General features: G+C 45.8%; 1 protein-coding gene across 2 annotated transcripts in view; it reads right to left on the minus strand.

Annotated features, from left to right (window-relative positions):
• The window catches only part of CALCRL (calcitonin receptor like receptor), a 195,211-nt gene extending 192,552 nt beyond the window's left edge, over positions 1-2,659 (minus strand). The window contains exon 1 of one of the 2 annotated variants that reach the window (XM_077275406.1): positions 2,519-2,659. The gene's annotated coding sequence lies outside the window, so the exon portion shown is untranslated. The remainder of the gene's footprint in view (positions 1-2,518) is intronic. The other variant, XM_077275407.1, reaches the window with a different exon arrangement.
• Between the last annotated feature and the right edge of the window lie 16,425 nt (positions 2,660-19,084).

Raw genomic sequence — 19,084 nt, forward strand, 5'->3', positions numbered from 1 at the left:
GCCCCATGCAGGAAGTAAGCAGATCAATGCATTCCTATGTGTGCGGAATCCCCGCTATTCTGCAAAATTAATGAACATACTGCGTTTTTTTCCGGAATGCGTTTCCGCTCCGGAAAAACGCAGCATGTGCATACAAAATGCGGATTTCATTCTAATAATAGGATGTTTAATGTATGCGTTTTTTTCACGGTTTTATTGCGTTTTTATAGCGAAAAAAACGTGAAAAATCCGGAATGTGTGCACATAGCCTTACATTCTTTGTTAGATTTATTATCTTTATGTGGCCATCTCCTCTCCCTCTACATGCTTATTTGTGCTTACTATCTCCCTGGAATTTTATTCATATATATGTATAATATATATTTTTAAATGATTAAACTAGACTTTTTAATTCTGTACTTTAGTGTGATGTATCTTCTTGAATATTTAGCGATTCTCCCTTACACACACCTACTTTGTGCTTCTGTGTATCAGTAATTGACGTGTGGGTGATCATTAGATGGCTGTCAGCTGCTGGATAGAAGATTGTTCAGCTATCTCTCCCGCCTCTTCCCTACACAGAAGCACTTACATTAAACTGCCGCATAAGCCATCAATATTGGCGGCTTCAGCTGGCGTTAATGTAAGGTCTCATTCAGGCATCAGCGACTTTTCACGTATGTGAAACATGGTAAGAGTGTCATTGGTGTTTTGGATCAGTGTCTCTACTGTTGTCATCATTGTTTCATCAGATATCTTCAAGTAGTGGAAATATAAACAAATTGGGACTCACGGTCTGCAAAAAAAACCATGGACATGTGGACAGCACCATGGATTATCAAGGGTTTCAATTCTGAGAAAATCGGATGTCTGAATAAGGTCTTAATGTGTATGGGGGACTCAAGGCAATTTAGAAGTGTAATGACCGGCTGCTCCATAAATGAGGCCTGGTGAGTAAATTATGAAGCAAATGTCGCGTGCCATCATGGCCGCCTACTAACCTTTGTCTGAAAATATGATTTGTCTTGTAAATAAATAAACTACTTTTGCACCAGGAAAGTGGAAGAGCCTCCTGTGCCTTGTGGTGCTCATAGCACTTGTGGCCACCACGTTGTCCTATATGTCACACTTCAGTCTGTTCAGGACATTTCCTCTCACATACAGGATGCCGACAATGAAAATAAAGCCCTGCTAAGTCATCACAAGTATCAATGGCAGCACAAGTCTCATCAGACTTGCGAGAATCCACTGCCAGGCACGCACTAGGTGACAGACGCTACTGAGCCAGGCACGCACCAGGTGACAGACGCTACTGAGCCAGGGATTCACCAGGTGATAGACACCACTGAGCCAAGCACGTACCAGGTGACAGACGCTACTGAGCCAGGCACGCACCAGGTGACAGACGCTACTGAGCCAGGCACGCACCAGGTGACAGACGCTACTGAGCCAGGCACGCACCAGGTGACAGACGCTACTGAGCCAGGGATTCACCAGGTGACAGACACCACTGAGCCAAGCACGTACCAGGTGACAGACGCTACTGAGCCAGGGATTCACCAGGTGACAGACACCACTGAGCCAGGCACGCACCAGGTGACAGACGCTACTGAGCCAGGGATTCACCAGGTGACAGACACCACTGAGCCAGGCACGCACCAGATGACAGACACCACTGAGCCAGACATGCACCAGGTGACAGACACCACTGAGCCAGGCATTCACCAGGTGACAGACATCACTGAGCCAGACACGCACCAGATGACAGACACCACTGAGCCAGACATGCACCAGATGACAGACACCACTGAGCCAGGCATTCACCAGGTGACAGACACCACTGAGCCAGGCATTCACCAGGTGACAGACACCACTGAGCCAGACATGCACCAGATGACAGACACCACTGAGCCAGGCATTCACCAGGTGACAGACGCCACTGAGCCAGGCATTCACCAGGTGACAGACACCACTGAGCCAGACATGCACCAGATGACAGACACCACTGAGCCAGACATGCACCAGGTGACAGACACTACTGAGCCAGGCATTCACCAGGTGACAGACACCACTGAGCCAGGCATTCACCAGGTGACAGACACCACTGAGCCAGGCATTCACCAGGTGACAGACACCACTGAGCCAGGCATTCACCAGGTGACAGACACCACTGAGCCAGGCATTCACCAGGTGACAGACAGCACTGAGCCAGGCATTCACCAGGTGACAGGACACCACTGAGCCAGGCATTCACCAGGTGACAGACACCACTGAGCCAGGCATTCACCAGGTGACAGACACCACTGAGCCAGGCACGCACCAGGTGACAGACACCACTGAGCCAGGCATTCACCAGGTGACAGACACCACTGAGCCAGGCATTCACCAGGTGACAGACACCACTGAGCCGCCGGCTACAAGTCGTGCGACAGTCCGAGCATCAGCACGAAGCACTCAGCTGAGGGGCCGATCATCAGGTGTCAAGAGGAGACTCCGGCAGTGCACAGAGCAGAGAAGCCAACAAAAGCCAGGTACTCACAGATCGCTCTATTAACCCTCAGCGCTCCGGGCTCCTCTGCAGCGCAATGTCCGAGCCGCTGCATGTGATGAAGATCCGCTGCAGAAAACGCAATTGGCCAAAGTGAATCTCCTTGATCATCAACAGGAAACATCAGCGCTTCCTGTGACATCACTGGACTCCGCCTGCATTATAGTCTCTTACTAAAGAAAGTTGTGTGACTGTGTAGTGAGCGGTGACCTGCGGAGCCGGGCGGGCCGGCTGCTTCCTCTGGGCACGGAGCAGGATATACGGCTGCCGGAGCAGGAAACCTGGCGGCGGCTGCTGCGGGCCACTGATAACATTGTGTCATCATAGCGCCCAGTGCCTGCTGGTGACTGATGGCGGAGTCCTGCCAGTGTGCACAGCCCCGTGCCCATGACAGTATGTGGCGACATTTACCTCACATTGCGTTCTGCCACCTGTCCGAGCGCCCCCGGAAAACACGAGGCTGGAGTTGGTTTCTAATTCGGCAATTTTTTTATTTTCTGTTTTTTATAGGTTTAACAACAACAAAAAATCCTCACAATAATAACATACAATGTAGTGAGGTGCACTGATGTGAGTACACTTAACAACAGCTACAAAAATGGTACAACTGGCACAAAAATGGGCATCAAAGTGGGCACCGAAGGACGATAATGAAAGGGTTAAATGACTTTGGGCCACTGATATCACAGTGCAGACATATAGAACAGGGATAGTTTACTCAAAGAAAAAATAAATATCACTTTATTAATAATTATAAAAACATGATTCCTCAAAAAGATATGATTAAAATAATACAGGAAAATATTGATGATACAAGATGAATATATATATATATATATATATATATATATATATATATATATATATATATATACTAGCTGAAGAGCCCGGCGTTGCCTGGGCATAGTAAATATCTGTGGTTAGTTATAGCACCTCACTTCTCTTATTTTCCCATCACGCCTCTCATTTTCCCCATCACATCTTTCATTTTCCCCCTCACATCTCTCATTTTCCCCCTCACTCCTCTTATTTTCCCTCTCATTCCCCCCTAACACTTGTCATTTCGACCTCACATCTGTCATTTTCCGATCACTCCACTATTTTCCCTCACTCCTCTCATTTTGCACTCACACCTTTTCATTTTCACCTCACACCTCTCATTTTCCCCTCAGTATATACATGTTTGTCATCTCCCTTATATATAGTATACACCTGTATGTCATCTCCTGTATATAGTATATACCTGTATGTCATCTCCCCTGTATATAGTATATACCTGCTGTGTGTCATCTCCCCTGTATATAGTATGTACCTGTATGTCATCTCCTATATATAGTATATACCTGTATGTAATCTCCTCCTGTATATAGTATATACCTGTGTGTCATCTCACCTATATATAGTATATATCTGTGTGTCATCTCCTGTATATAGTATATACCTGTATGTCATCTCCTCCTATACATAGCATATACCTGTATGTCATCTCCTCCTGTATATACTATATACCTGTAGGTAATCTGCTCCTGTATATAGTATATACCTGTGTGTCATCTCCTCCTGTATATAGTATATACCTGTATGTCATCTCCCCTGTATGTAGTATATACCAGTGTGTCATCTCCCCTGTATATAGTATACAATTAGGTCCATATATATTTGGACAGAGACAACATTTTTCTTATTTTGGTTATAGACATTACCACAATGAATTTTAAACAAAACAATTCAGATGCTGTTGAAGTTCAGACTTTCAGCTTTCATTTAAGGGTATCCACATTAAAATTGGATGAAGGGTTTAGAAGTTTCAGCTTCTTAACATGTGCCACCCTGTTTTTAAAGGGACCAAAAGTAATTGGACTGATTCAATAATTTTAAATAAAATGTTTATTTTTAGTGCTTGGTTGAAAACCCTTTGTTGGCAATGACTGCCTGAAGTCTTGAACTCATGGACATCACCAGACGCTGTGTTTCCTCCTTTTTGATGCTCTGTCAGGCCTTCACTGCGGTGGTTTTCAGTTGCTGTTTGTTTGTGGGCCTATCTGTCTGAAGTTTAGTCTTTAACAAGTGAAATGCATGCTCAATTGGGTTGAGATCAGGTGACTGACTTGGCCATTCAGGAATATTCCACTTCTTTGCTTTAATAAACTCCTGGGTTTCTTTGGCTTTATGTTTTGGGTCATTGTCCATCTGTAGTATGAAACGACGACCAATCAGTTTGGCTGCATTTGGCTGGACCTGAGCAAACACTATGGCTCGGAATATCTCAGAATTCATTCGGCTGCATCTGTCCTGTGTCACATCATCAATAAACACTAGTGACCCAGTACCACTGGCAGCCATGCATGCCCAAGCCATCACACTGCCTCCGCCGTGTTTTACAGATGATGTGATATGCTTTGGATCATGAGCTGTACCACGCCTTCGCCATACTTTTCTCTTTCCATCATTCTGGTAGAGGTTGATCTTGGTTTCATCTGTCCAAAAAATGTTCTTCCAGAACTGTGCCGGCTTTTTTAGATGTTTTTTAGCAAATTCCAGTCTAGCCTTTTTATTCTTGATGCTTATGAGTGGCTTGCACCGTGCAGTGAACCTTTGTATTTACTTTCATGCAGTCTTCTCTTTATGGTAGATTTGGATATTGATACGCCTACCTCCTGGAGAGTGTTCTTCACTTGGTTGGCTGTTGTGAAGGGGTTTCTCTTCACCATGGAGATTATTCTGCGATCATCCACCACTGTTGTCTTCCATGGGCGCCCAGGTCTTTTTGCATTGATGAGTTCACCAGTGCTTTCTTTCTTTCTCAGGATGTACCAAACTGTATATTTTGCCACTCCTAATATTGTAGCAATTTCTCGGATGGGTTTTTTCTGTTTTCGCAGCTTAAGGATGGCTTGTTTCACCTGCATGGAGAGCTCCTTTGACCGCATGTTTACTTCACAGCAAAACCTTCCAAATGCAAGCACCACACTTCAAATCAACTCCAGACCTTTTATCTGCTTAATTGAGAATGACATAACGAAGGGATTGCCCACACCTGTTCATGAAATAGCCTTGGAGTCAATTGTCCAATTACTTTTGGTCCCTTTAAAAACAGGGTGGCACATGTTAAGGAGCTGAAACTACTAAACCCTTCATCCAATTTTAATGTGGATACCCTCAAATGAAAGCTGAAAGTCTGAACTTCAACTGCATCTGAATTGTTTTGTTTAAAATTCATTGTGGTAATGTCTATAACCAAAATAAGAAAAATGTTGTCTCTGTCCAAATATATATGGACCTAACTGTATATGTGTGTTATTTCCTCCTGTATATAGTATATACCTGTGTGTCATCTCCTCCTGTATATAGTATATACCTGTATGTCATCTCCCCTGTATGTAGTATATACCAGTGTGTCATCTCCCCTGTATATAGTATATATGTGTGTGTCATTTCCTCCTGTATATAGTATATACCTGTGTGTCATCTCTCCTGTATATAGTATATATCTGTGTGTCATCTCCTCCTGTATATAGTATATACCTGTGTGTCATCTCCCCTGTAAATAGTATATATCTGTATGTCATCTCCTCCTGTATTAGACCTCGTTCACACGTTATTTGGTCAGTATTTTTACCTCAGTATTTGTAAGCTAAATTGGCAGCCTGATAAATCCCCAGCCAACAGTAAGCCCACCTGTTGTGAATTCCGTTCTCGGACTCCCTCCTGTGGTCATGAATGGTACTTTGGTTAGTTCTGCTCTTGGACTCCCTCTGGTGGCTTCGAGCGGAACAGCTGGTCACTGAGGTTGGCTTTATCAGCTGCTCTTGTTTATTTCTATGCTGGGTTCCTATTTAACTCCACTCAGATCGTTACTTCATGCCAGCTGTCAATGTTCCAGTATTGGTTCAGATCTCTCTTGGCCTTCTCTGAGGACCTGTCTACTCCAGCAGAAGCTAAGTCTTTGCTAGTTCATTTGTTGTTACTGCTTCCTGAATCTATTTCTTAGTACTGCTATTTCTTGTCCGGCTTGCTATCATGATATTCCTTTGCTAGCTGGAAGCTCTGGGGTGCAGAGTGGCACCTCCACACCGTGAGTCGGTGTGGGGAGTCTTTTTGCTTACTCTGCGTGGTTTTTTGTAGTCTTTTGTGCTGACCGCATAGTTCCCTTTTCTATCCTCTGACTATTTAGTGAAATCTGGCCTCCTTTGCTAAAACCTGTTTCATTCCTGTGTTTGTGACTTTCCTCTTAACTCACAGTCAATATATGTGGGGGTCTGCCTTTACCTTTGAAGAATTTCTCTGAGGCAAGGTAAGGCTTCTATTTCTATCTTTAGGTGTAGTTAGCTCTTAGGCTGTGAAGAGGCGTATAGGGAGAGTTAGGTACGCTCCACGGCTATTTCTAGTGTGTGTGATAGGAGTAGGGTTTGCGGTCAGCAGAGGTCCCACTTCCCCAGAGCTAGTCCCGATTTTGAGTTTACTCATCAGGTCATTCCGGGTGCTCCTAACCACCAGGTCCATAACAGTACAGCTGGCCCATAAAGTGTTAATGCATCTCAAAAGAGGGATAAGAGAAGTTCTGAACCCATTTTTTTTTCTTTGCAGTGTGTTTTGTCTCTCTTTTCCCCTTAACCCCTGGGTGGTTCAGGACTCAGGTCTAGATATGGATATTCAAGGTCTGTCCTCTTGTGTGGATCATCTCACTGCAAGGGTACAAAGCATTCAAGATTATGTAGTTCAGAATCCGATGTTAGAGCCTAGAATTCCAATTCCTGAGTTGTTTTCTGGGGATAGATCTAAGTTTCTGAATTTCAAAAATAATTGTAAACTGTTTCTTGCTTTGAAATCCCGCTCCTCTGGTGACCCCATTCAGCAAGTAAAAATTATTATTTCTTTGTTGCGTGGCGACCCTCAAGACTGGGCATTCTCCCTTGCGCCAGGAGATCCTGCATTGCTTAATGTAGATGCGTTTTTTCTGGCGCTTGGATTGCTTTATGACGAACCAAATTCAGTGGATCAGGCAGAGAAAATCTTGCTAGCTTTGTGTCAGGGTCAGGATGAAGCGGAGATATATTGTCAGAAGTTTAGAAAATGGTCTGTGCTTACTCAATGGAATGAGTGTGCCCTGGCAGCAATTTTTAGAAAGGGTCTTTCTGAAGCCCTTAAGGATGTTATGGTGGGATTCCCCACGCCTGCTGGTCTGAATGAATCAATGTCCTTGGCCATCCAAATTGATCGGCGTTTGCGCGAGCGCAAAATTGTGCACCATTTGGCGGTGTCCTCTGAGCAGAGGACTGAGCCTATGCAATGTGATAGAACTTTGACCAGAACTGAACGGCAAGAACACAGACGTCAGAATAGGCTGTGTTTTTACTGTGGTGACCCCACTCATGCTATCTCTGATTGTCCTAAGCGCACTAAGCGGTTCGCTAGGTCTGTCACCATTGGTACTGTACAGCCTAAATTTCTTTTGTCTGTTACTCTGATTTGCTCTTTGTCATCCTACTCGGTTATGGCATTTGTGGATTCAGGCGCTGCCCTGAATCTGATGGACTTGGAGTTTGCCAGGCGCTGTGGTTTTTTCTTGGAGCCTTTGCAGTATCCTATTCCATTAAGGGGAATTGATGCCACTCCGTTGGCCAAGAATAAACCTCAGTACTGGACTCAGTTGACCTTGTGCATGGCTCCTGCACATCAGGAAGATATTAGCTTTTTGGTGTTGCATAATTTGCATGATGTGGTCGTGTTGGGTTTGCCATGGCTACAGGTTCATAATCCAGTATTGGATTGGAAATCAATGTCTGTGTCTAGTTGGTGTTGTCAAGGGGTACATGGCGATGTTCCGTTGGTGTCAATTTCTGCTTCCACTCCTTCTGAAGTCCCTGAGTTTCTGTCGGATTACCAGGATGTATTTGATGAGCCCAAATCCAGTGTCCTACCCCCTCATAGGGATTGTGATTGTGCTATAAATTTGATTCCTGGTAGTAAGTTTCCTAAGGGCCGACTTTTTAATTTATCTGTGCCAGAGCACGCCGCTATGCGGAGTTATATAAAGGAGTCCTTGGAGAAAGGGCATATTCGCCCGTCTTCATCACCGTTGGGAGCAGGGTTCTTTTTTGTGGCCAAGAAGGATGGTTCTCTGAGACCCTGTATAGATTACCGCCTTCTCAATAAAATCACGGTCAAATTTCAGTACCCTTTGCCTCTGCTGTCTGATTTGTTTGCTCGGATTAAGGGGGCTAGTTGGTTCACCAAGATAGATCTTCGAGGGGCGATTTAACCTTGTGCTTATTAAACAGGGCGATGAATGGAAAACAGCATTTAATACGCCCGAGGGCCATTTTGAGTACCTGGTAATGCCATTCGGGCTTTCAAATGCTCCATCTGTGTTTCAGTCCTTTATGCATGACATCTTCCGAAAGTATCTGGATAGATTCATGATTGTATATTTGGATGATATTTTGGTCTTTTCGGATGATTGGGAGTCTCATGTGAAACAGGTCAGAATGGTATTCCAGGTAGTTCGTGCTAATTCCTTGTTTGTGAAGGGGTCTAAATGTCTCTTCGGAGTTCAGAAGGTTTCCTTTTTGGGCTTCATTTTTTCCCCTTCTACTATCGAGATGGATCCTGTTAAAGTTCAGGCCATTTATGATTGGACTCAACCTACATCTGTGAAGAGCCTCCAGAAATTTCTGGGCTTTGCTAATTTTTACCGTCGCTTCATCGCTAATTTTTCTAGTGTGGTTAAACCTTTGACTGATTTGACAAAGAAAGGTGCTGATGTGGTGAATAGGTCCTCTGCGGCCGTTGAGGCTTTTCAGGAGCTGAAACGTCGTTTTTCTTCGGCCCCTGTGTTGCGTCAGCCAGATGTTTCGCTCCCTTTTCAGGTCGAGGTTGATGCTTCTGAGATTGGAGCAGGGGCTGTTTTGTCTCAAAGAAGTTCTGATGGCTCTGTGATGAAGCCATGTGCCTTCTTTTCTAGAAAGTTTTCGCCTGCTGAGCGTAATTATGATGTTGGCAATCGGGAGCTGCTAGCTATGAAGTGGGCATTCGAGGAGTGGCGACATTGGCTTGAGGGAGCCAAGCACCGCGTGGTGGTCTTGACGGATCACAAAAATCTGACTTATCTCGAGTCTGCCAAGCGGTTGAATCCTAGACAGGCTCGATGGTCGCTGTTTTTCTCCCGTTTCGATTTTGTGGTCTCATACCTTCCAGGTTCTAAGAATGTGAAGGCGGATGCCCTTTCTAGGAGTTTTGTGCCTGATTCTCCGGAAGTCCCTGAGCCGGCTGGTATTCTCAAAGAGGGGGTAATTCTGTCTGCCATCTCCCCTGATTTGCGGCGGGTGCTGTTATGACCCCAATGGCGAGGGTCTCAGAGGAACGTGGAAGTCTGCAAGATACAAAAATCCAGCTCATAGGGCAGTGGTAACTGGGTTGACCATATATCTACTCCTAACGCCAACACTAGAAGTAGCCAGGGATCATTCCTACGTTGATTCTAGATGACACGCGCCAGCCGGAGAATCTAACTACCCCTAGTAGAAGAAAACAAAGACCTCTCTTGCCTCCAGAGAAAGGGACCCCAAAGCAGGATAGATGCCCCCCACAAATAATAACGGTGAGGTAAGAGGAAATGACAAACACAGAAATGAACCAGGTTTAGCACAGAGAGGCCCGCTTACTAATAGCAGAATAAAGAAAGGTAACTTATATGGTCAACAAAAACCCTATCAAAATCCACACTGGAAATTCAAGAACCCCCGAACCGTCTAACGGTCCGGGGGGAGAACACCAGCCCCCTAGAGCTTCCAGCAAAGATCAGGATACAGATTAGGAACAAGCTGGACAAAAATACAAAACAAAACAAATAGCAAAAAGCAAAATAGCAGACTTAGCTGATATAACCGGAACCAGGATCAGTAGACAAGAGCACAGCAGATTAGCTCTGATAACTACGTTGCCAGGCATTGAACTGAAGGTCCAGGGAGCTTATATAGCAACACCCCTAACTAACGACCCAGGTGCGGAAAAAAGGAATGACAGAAAAACCAGAGTCAAAAAACTAGTAACCACTAGAGGGAGCCAAAAAGCAAATTCACAACAGTACCCCCCCCTTAGTGAGGGGTCACCGAACCCTCACCACGACCACCAGGGCGATCAGGATGAGCGGCATGAAAGGCACGAACTAAATCGGCCGCATGAACATCAGAGGCGACCACCCAGGAATTATCCTCCTGACCATAGCCCTTCCACTTGACCAGGTACTGAAGCCTCCGCCTGGAGAGGCGCGAATCCAAGATCTTCTCCACCACGTACTCCAACTCGCCCTCAACCAACACCGGAGCAGGCGGCTCAGCAGAAGGAACTACAGGCACAACGTACCGCCGCAACAAGGACCTATGAAATACATTGTGAATAGCAAACGACACAGTAAGATCCAGACGAAAAGATACAGGATTAAGGATTTCCAATATCTTGTAAGGACCAATGAAGCGAGGTTTAAATTTTGGAGAGGAGACCTTCATAGGAATAAAGCGAGAAGAAAGCCACACCAAATCCCCAACGCGTAGTCGGGGACCCACACCGCGGCGGCGGTTGGCAAAGCGCTGAGCCCTCTCCTGTGACAACTTCAAGTTGTCCACCACATGATTCCAGATCCGCTGCAACCTATCCACCACAGAATCCACCCCAGGACAGTCAGAAGGCTCCACATGACCCGAAGAAAAGCGAGGGTGGAAACCAGAGTTGCAGAAAAAAGGCGAAACCAAGGTGGCGGAACTAGCCCGATTATTAAGGGCAAACTCAGCCAACGGCAAGAATGTCACCTAATCGTCCTGATCAGCAGAGACAAAGCACCTCAAATAAGCCTCCAAAGTCTGGTTGGTTCGCTCCGTCTGTCCATTAGTCTGAGGATGGAAAGCAGATGAAAACGACAAATCAATGCCCATCCTATTACAAAAGGATCGCCAGAACCTAGAAACGAACTGGGATCCTCTGTCTGACACAATATTCTCAGGGATGCCGTGCAAACGAACCACGTTCTGGAAAAACACAGGAACCAGATCGGAAGAGGAAGGCAGCTTAGGCAAAGGAACCAAATGGACCATCTTGGAGAAGCGATCACATATCACCCAGATGACAGACATGCCCTGAGACACCGGAAGATCAGAAATGAAATCCATGGAGATATGTGTCCAAGGTCTCTTCGGGACAGGCAAGGGCAAGAGCAACCCGCTGGCACGAGAACAGCAAGGTTTAGCTCGAGCACAAGTACCACAGGACTGCACAAATGACCGCACATCCCTTGACAAGGAAGGCCACCAAAAGGACCTGGCCACCAGATCTCTGGTGCCAAAAATTCCCGGGTGACCTGCCAACACTGAGGAATGAACCTCGGAAATGACTCTGCTGGTCCATTTATCCGGGACAAACAGTCTGTCAGGAGGACAAGACTCAGGCCTATCAGCCTGAAATCTCTGCAACACACGTCGCAGATCCGGAGAAATAGCTGACAAGATAACTCCATCCTTAAGGATACCAACAGGATCAGCGACTCCAGGAGCATCAGGCACAAAGCTCCTAGAAAGAGCATCGGCCTTCACATTCTTTGAACCAGGTAAATACGAGACAACAAAATCAAAGCGGGAGAAAAACAATGACCAGCGGGCCTGTCTCGGATTAAGGCGTTTAGCAGACTCGAGATACATCAGATTTTTGTGATCAGTCAAGACCACCACACGATGCTTAGCACCCTCGAGCCAATGACGCCACTCCTCAAATGCCCATTTCATGGCCAACAACTCCCGATTGCCCACATCATAATTTCGCTCGGCAGGTGAAAATTTCCTAGAGAAAAAGGCACAAGGTTTCATAACAGAGCAACCAGGGCCTCTCTGCGACAAAACGGCCCCTGCTCCAATCTCTGAAGCATCCACCTCAACCTGAAAGGGAAGTGAGATATCGGGCTGGCACAAAACAGGCGCCGAAGTAAACCGGCGTTTTAACTCCTGGAAAGCCTCCACGGCAGCAGGAGCCCAGTTAGCTACATCGGAGCCCTTCTTGGTCATATCCGTCAAAGGTTTCACAATGCTAGAAAAATTTGCGATAAAACGACGGTAGAAGTTAGCGAAACCCAAGAACTTCTGAAGACTCTTAACTGACGAGGGCTGAGTCCAATCAAGAATAGCTCGGACCTTGACTGGGTCCATCTCCACAGCAGAAGGGGAAAAAATGAACCCCAAAAAGGGAACCTTCTGTACACCAAAGAGACACTTTGAGCCCTTGACAAACAAAGAATTTTCACGCAAAATTTTAAAGACCAACCTGACCTGCTCCACATGCGAGTCCCAATTATCAGAAAAAACCAAAATATCATCCAGATAAACTATCAAAAATTTATCCAGATACTTCCGGAAAATGTCATGCATAAAGGACTGAAAAACTGAAGGCGCATTGGAGAGCCCAAAAGGCATCACCAAGTACTCAAAATGACCTTCGGGCGTATTGAATGCGGTTTTCCATTCATCACCTTGCTTAATGCGCACAAGGTTGTACGCACCACGAAGGTCTATCTTGGTGAACCACTTGGCACCTTTAATCCGGGCAAACAAGTCAGACAACAGCGGCAAAGGATACTGAAATTTGACAGTGATCTTATTTAAAAGCCGATAATCAATACAAGGCCTCAAAGATCCGTCCTTCTTAGCCACAAAAAAGAATCCTGCCCCAAGAGGGGAAGAAGAAGGACGAATATGTCCTTTTTCCAGAGACTCCTTGATATACGAACGCATAGCGGTATGTTCAGGTACCGACAGATTAAACAGTCTTCCCTTAGGAAATTTACTGCCGGGGATCAAATCTATAGCACAGTCACAGTCCCTATGAGGAGGCAATGCACTGGACCTGGACTCGCTAAAGACATCCTGATAATCAGACAAATACTCCGGAACTTCCGAAGGCGTAGAAGAAGCAATAGACACAGGCAGGGAATCCCCATGAATACCACGGCAGCCCCAACTTGACACTGACATAGCCTTCCAGTCCAGGACGGGATTATGGGTCTGTAACCATGGCAGCCCTAAAACAACCAAATCATGCATTTTATGTAAAACAAGAAAACGTATCACCTCGCGGTGTTCAGGAGTCATGCACATGGTAACCTGTGTCCAATACTGCGGTTTATTTGCTGCCAATGGCGTAGCATCAATACCCCTAAGAGGAATAGGATTTTCTAATGGTTCAAGAATAAAACCACAGTGCTTAGCAAATGACAGATCCATAAGACTCAGGGCAGCACCTGAATCTACAAACGCCATGACAGGATAAGATGACAGTGAGCAAATCAAAGTTACAGACAGAATAAATTTAGGTTGCAAATTACCAACGGTGACCGGACTAACAACCTTAGCTATACGTTTAGAGCATGCTGAGATAACATGTGTAGAATCACCACAGTAGTAACACAAGCCATTCCGGCGTCTATGAATTTTCCGCTCATTTCTAGACAGGATTCTATCACATTGCATTAAATCAGGTGTCTGTTCAGACAACACCATGAGGGAATTTGCGGTTTTTCTATCACATTGCACCGAATTAGGTGTCTGTTCAGACAACACCATGAGGGAATTTGCGGTTTTGCGCTCCCGCAACCGCCGGTCAATTTGAATAGCCAGTGCCATAGTATCATTCAGACCTGTGGGAATGGGAAAACCCACCATAACATTCTTAATGGCATCAGAAAGGCCATTTCTAAAATTAGCGGCCAGTGCACACTCGTTCCAATGTGTCAGCACAGACCATTTCCGAAATTTTTAGCAGTACACTTCAGCCTCGTCCTGCCCCTGAGACATAGCCAGCAAGGCCTTTTCTGCCTGAATCTCAAGATTGGGTTCCTCATAAAGTAAACCGAGCGCCAGAAAAAACGCATCAATATCGGCCAATGCCGGATCTCCAGGCGCCAGCGAAAAAGCCCAATCTTGAGGGTCGCCCCGTAAGAACGAAATAACAATTTTTACTTGCTGAGCGGAGTCTCCAGATGAACAGGGTCTCAGGGACAAAAACAATTTGCAATTATTCATGAAATTCCTAAACTTAAACCTGTCTCCGGAAAACAGTTCAGGAATCGGTATCCTAGGTTCTGACCTAGGACTTCTGATAACATAGTCTTGTAAGCCCTGCACACGAGTAGCCAGCTGGTCCACACTTGTAATCAAGGTCTGGACATTCATGTCTGCAGCAAGCTTAAGCCACTCTGAGGTAAAGGGGAAGAAGAAAAAAAAAATGAGAGAGGGAAAAAAAAAACTCAGAATCTTCTTTCTTGTAATCCCTCTTTTGCAATGCATTACACATATAATACTGGCCTGGCAAACTGTTATGACCCCAATGGCGAGGGTCTCAGAGGAACGTGGAAGTCTGCAAGATACAAAAATCCAGCTCATAGGGCAGTGGTAACTGGGTTGACCATATATCTACTCCTAACGCCAACACTAGAAGTAGCCAGGGATCATTCCTACGTTGATTCTAGATGACACGCGCCAGCCGGAGAATCTAACTACCCCTAGTAGAAGAAAACAAAGACCTCTCTTGCCTCCAGAGAAAGGGACCCCAAAGCAGGATAGATGCCCCCCACAAATAATAACGGTGAGGTAAGAGGAAATGACAAACACAGAAATGAACCAGGTTTAGCACAGAGAGGCCCGCTTACTAATAGCAGAATAAAGAAAGGTAACTTATATGGTCAACAAAAACCCTATCAAAATCCACACTGGAAATTCAAGAACCCCCGAACCGTCTAACGGTCCGGGGGGAGAACACCAGCCCCCTAGAGCTTCCAGCAAAGATCAGGATACAGATTAGGAACAAGCTGGACAAAAATACAAAACAAAACAAATAGCAAAAAGCAAAATAGCAGACTTAGCTGATATAACCGGAACCAGGATCAGTAGACAAGAGCACAGCAGATTAGCTCTGATAACTACGTTGCCAGGCATTGAACTGAAGGTCCAGGGAGCTTATATAGCAACACCCCTAACTAACGACCCAGGTGCGGAAAAAAGGAATGACAGAAAAACCAGAGTCAAAAAACTAGTAACCACTAGAGGGAGCCAAAAAGCAAATTCACAACAGGGTGCTGCAGGAGTTTCAGGCTGATAGACCTGACCGTTGTCCAGCTGAGAAACTGTTTGTCCCTGATAGATGGACTAGCAGAGTTATTTCTGAGGTTCATTGCTCGGTGTTGGCTGGTCATCCTGGGATTTTTGGTACCAGAGATTTGGTGGCTAGGTCCTTTTGGTGGCCTTCCTTGTCACGGGATGTGCGTTCTTTTGTGCAGTCCTGTGGGACTTGTGCTCGGGCTAAGCCCTGCTGTTCTCGTGCCAGTGGGTTGCTTTTGCCCTTGCCAGTCCCGAAAAGGCCTTGGACGCATGTTTCCATGGATTTTATTTCAGATCTTCCTGTCTCCCAAAGGATGTCTGTCATCTGGGTGGTTTGTGATCGCTTTTCTAAGATGGTCCATTTGGTACCCTTACCTAAATTACCTTCCTCCTCTGATTTGGTGCCATTATTTTTTCAACATGTTCGTTTGCATGGCATTCCGGAGAACATTGTGTCGGACAGAGGTTCCCAGTTTGTCTCTAAGTTTTGGCGGTCCTTTTGTGCTAAGATGGGCATTGATTTGTCTTTATCTTCGGCTTTCCATCCTCAAACAAGTGGCCAAACCGAACGAACCAACCAGACTTTGGAAACCTATCTGAGATGCTTTGTTTCTGCTGATCAGGATGATTGGGTGACCTTCTTGCCATTGGCTGAGTTCGCCCTTAATAATCGGGCTAGTTCGGCTACTTTGGTTTCGCCTTTTTTTTGCAATTCTGGTTTTCATCCTCGTTTTTCTTCGGGGCAGGTTGAGCCTTCTGACTGTCCTGGTGTGGATTCTGTGGTGGACAGGTTGCAGCAAATTTGGACTCACGTAGTGGACAATCTGACGTTGTCCCAGGAGAAGGCTCAACGTTTCGCTAACCGCCGTCGTTGTGTTGGTCCCCGACTTCGTGTTGGGGATTTGGTTTGGTTGTCTTCTCGTTATGTTCCTATGAAGGTTTCTTCTCCTAAATTTAAGCCTTGATTCATTGGTCCTTATAAGATTTCTGAAATTCTCAACCCTGTGTCATTTCGTTTGGTCCTTCCAGCTTCTTTTGCCATCCATAATGTGTTCCATAGGTCGTTGTTGCGGAGGTACGTGGCGCCTATGGTTCCCTCCGTTGATCCTCCTGCTCCGGTGTTGGTTGAGGGGGAGTTGGAGTATGTGGTGGAAAAAATTTTGGATTCTCGTATTTCGAGACGGAAGCTTCAGTACCTGGTTAAGTGGAAGGGCTATGGTCAGGAGGATTATTCCTGGGTTGTTGCCTCCGATGTCCATGCTGCCGATTTAGTTCGTGCCTTTCATTTGGCTCGTCCTGATTGGCCTGGGGGCCCTAGTGAGGGTTCGGTGACCCCTCCTCAAGGGGGGGTACTGTTGTGAATTCCGTTCTCAGACTCCCTCCTGTGGTCATGAATGGTACTTTGGTTAGTTCTGCTCTTGGACTCCCTCTAGTGGCTTCGAGCGGAACTGCTGGTCACTGAGGTTGGCTTTATCAGCTGCTCTTGTTTATTTCTATGCTGGGTTCCTATTTAACTCCACTCAGATCGTTACTTCATGCCAGCTGTCAATGTTCCAGTATTGGTTCAGATCTCTCTTGGCCTTCTCTGAGGACCTGTCTACTCCAGCAGAAGCTAAGTCTTTGCTAGTTCATTTGTTGTTACTGCTTCCTGAATCTATTTCTTAGTACTGCTATTTCTTGTCCGGCTTGCTATCATGATATTCCTTTGCTAGCTGGAAGCTCTGGGGTGCAGAGTGGCACCTCCACACCGTGAGTCGGTGTGGGGAGTCTTTTTGCTTACTCTGCGTGGTTTTTTGTAGTCTTTTGTGCTGACCGCATAGTTCCCTTTTCTATCCTCTGACTATTTAGTGAAATCTGGCCTCCTTTGCTAAAACCTGTTTCATTCCTGTGTTTGTGACTTTCCTCTTAACTCACAGTCAATATATGTGGGGGTCCGCCTTTACCTTTGGGGAATTTCTCTGAGGCAAGGTAAGGCTTCTATTTCTATCTTTAGGTGTAGTTAGCTCTTAGGTTGTGAAGAGGCGTCTAGGGAGAGTTAGGTACGCTCCACGGCTATTTCTAGTGTGTGTGATAGGAGTAGGGTTTGCGGTCAGCAGAGTTCCCACTTCCCCAGAGCTAGTCCCGATTTTGAGTTTACTCATCAGGTCATTCCGGGTGCTCCTAACCACCAGGTCCATAACACCCACCCCCTGGCAGTATATATTAGCTCACACATACACATAATAGACAGGTCATGTGACTGACAGCTGCCGGATTCCTATATGGTACATTTGTTGCTCTTGTAGTTTGTCTGCTTATTAATCAGATTTTTATTTTTGAAGGATAATACCAGACTTGTGTGTGTTTTAGGGCGAGTTTCGTGTGTCAAGTTGTGTGTGTTGAGTTGCGTGTGGCGACATGCATGTAGCAACTTTTGTGAGATGATTTTTGTGTGGCGACATGCATGTAGCAACTTTTTGTGTGTCGAGTTGCATGTGACAGGTTAGTGTAGCAAGTTGTGTGCAGCAAGTTTTGTGCATGGCGAGTTTTGCGCGTGGCGAGTTTTATATGTGGTTCCTTTTGAGTATGTGCAAGTTTTGTGTGAGGCAACTTTTGCATGTGTTGCAACTTTTGTGCATGTGGCAATTTTTCCGCGTGTGCAAGTTTTGCGTGTGGCGAGTTTTCCATGAGGTGAGATTTGCACGTGTGGCGAGTTTTGCATGTGGAGAGTTTTGTGTTTCGACTTTTATGTGGCGAGGTTGGTGTATGTGTGGTGAAATGTGCGCTGAGGGTGGTATATGTGTTCGAGCACGTGGTAGTGTGTGGCGCATTTTGTGTGTGTGTTCATATCCCCGTGGTGGTGTGGTGATTATCCCATGTCGGGGCCCCACCTTAGCAACTGTACAGTATATACTCTTTGGCGCCATCGCTCTCATTCTTTAAGTCCCCCTTGTTCACATCTGGCAGCTGTTAATATTGCCTCCAACACTTTTCCTTTCATTTTTTCCCCATTATGTAGATAGGGGCAAAATTGTTTGGTGAATTGGAAAGCGCAGGGTTAAAATTTCACCTCACAACATAGCTTTGACGCTCTCGGGGTCCAGACGTGTGACTGTGCAAAATTTTGTGCCTGTAGCTGCGACGCCTCCAACACTTTTCCTTTCACTTATTCCCCATTATGTAGATAGGGGCAAAATTGTTTGGTGAATTGGAAAGCGCGGGGTTAAAATTTCACCTCACAACATAGCCTATGACGCTCTCGGGGTCCAGACGTGTGACTGTGCAAAATTTTGTGGCTGTAGCTGCGACAGTTCAGATGCCAATCCCGGACATACACACACACATACACACATTCAGCTTTATACACTCACCGGCCACTTTATTAGGTACACCATGCTAGTAACGGGTTGGACCCCCTTTTGCCTTCAGAACTGCCTCAATTCTT

The sequence above is a fragment of the Ranitomeya variabilis genome, chromosome 7 (genome assembly GCF_051348905.1).
Source record: "Ranitomeya variabilis isolate aRanVar5 chromosome 7, aRanVar5.hap1, whole genome shotgun sequence".
Lineage (NCBI taxonomy): Eukaryota > Metazoa > Chordata > Amphibia > Anura > Dendrobatidae > Ranitomeya > Ranitomeya variabilis.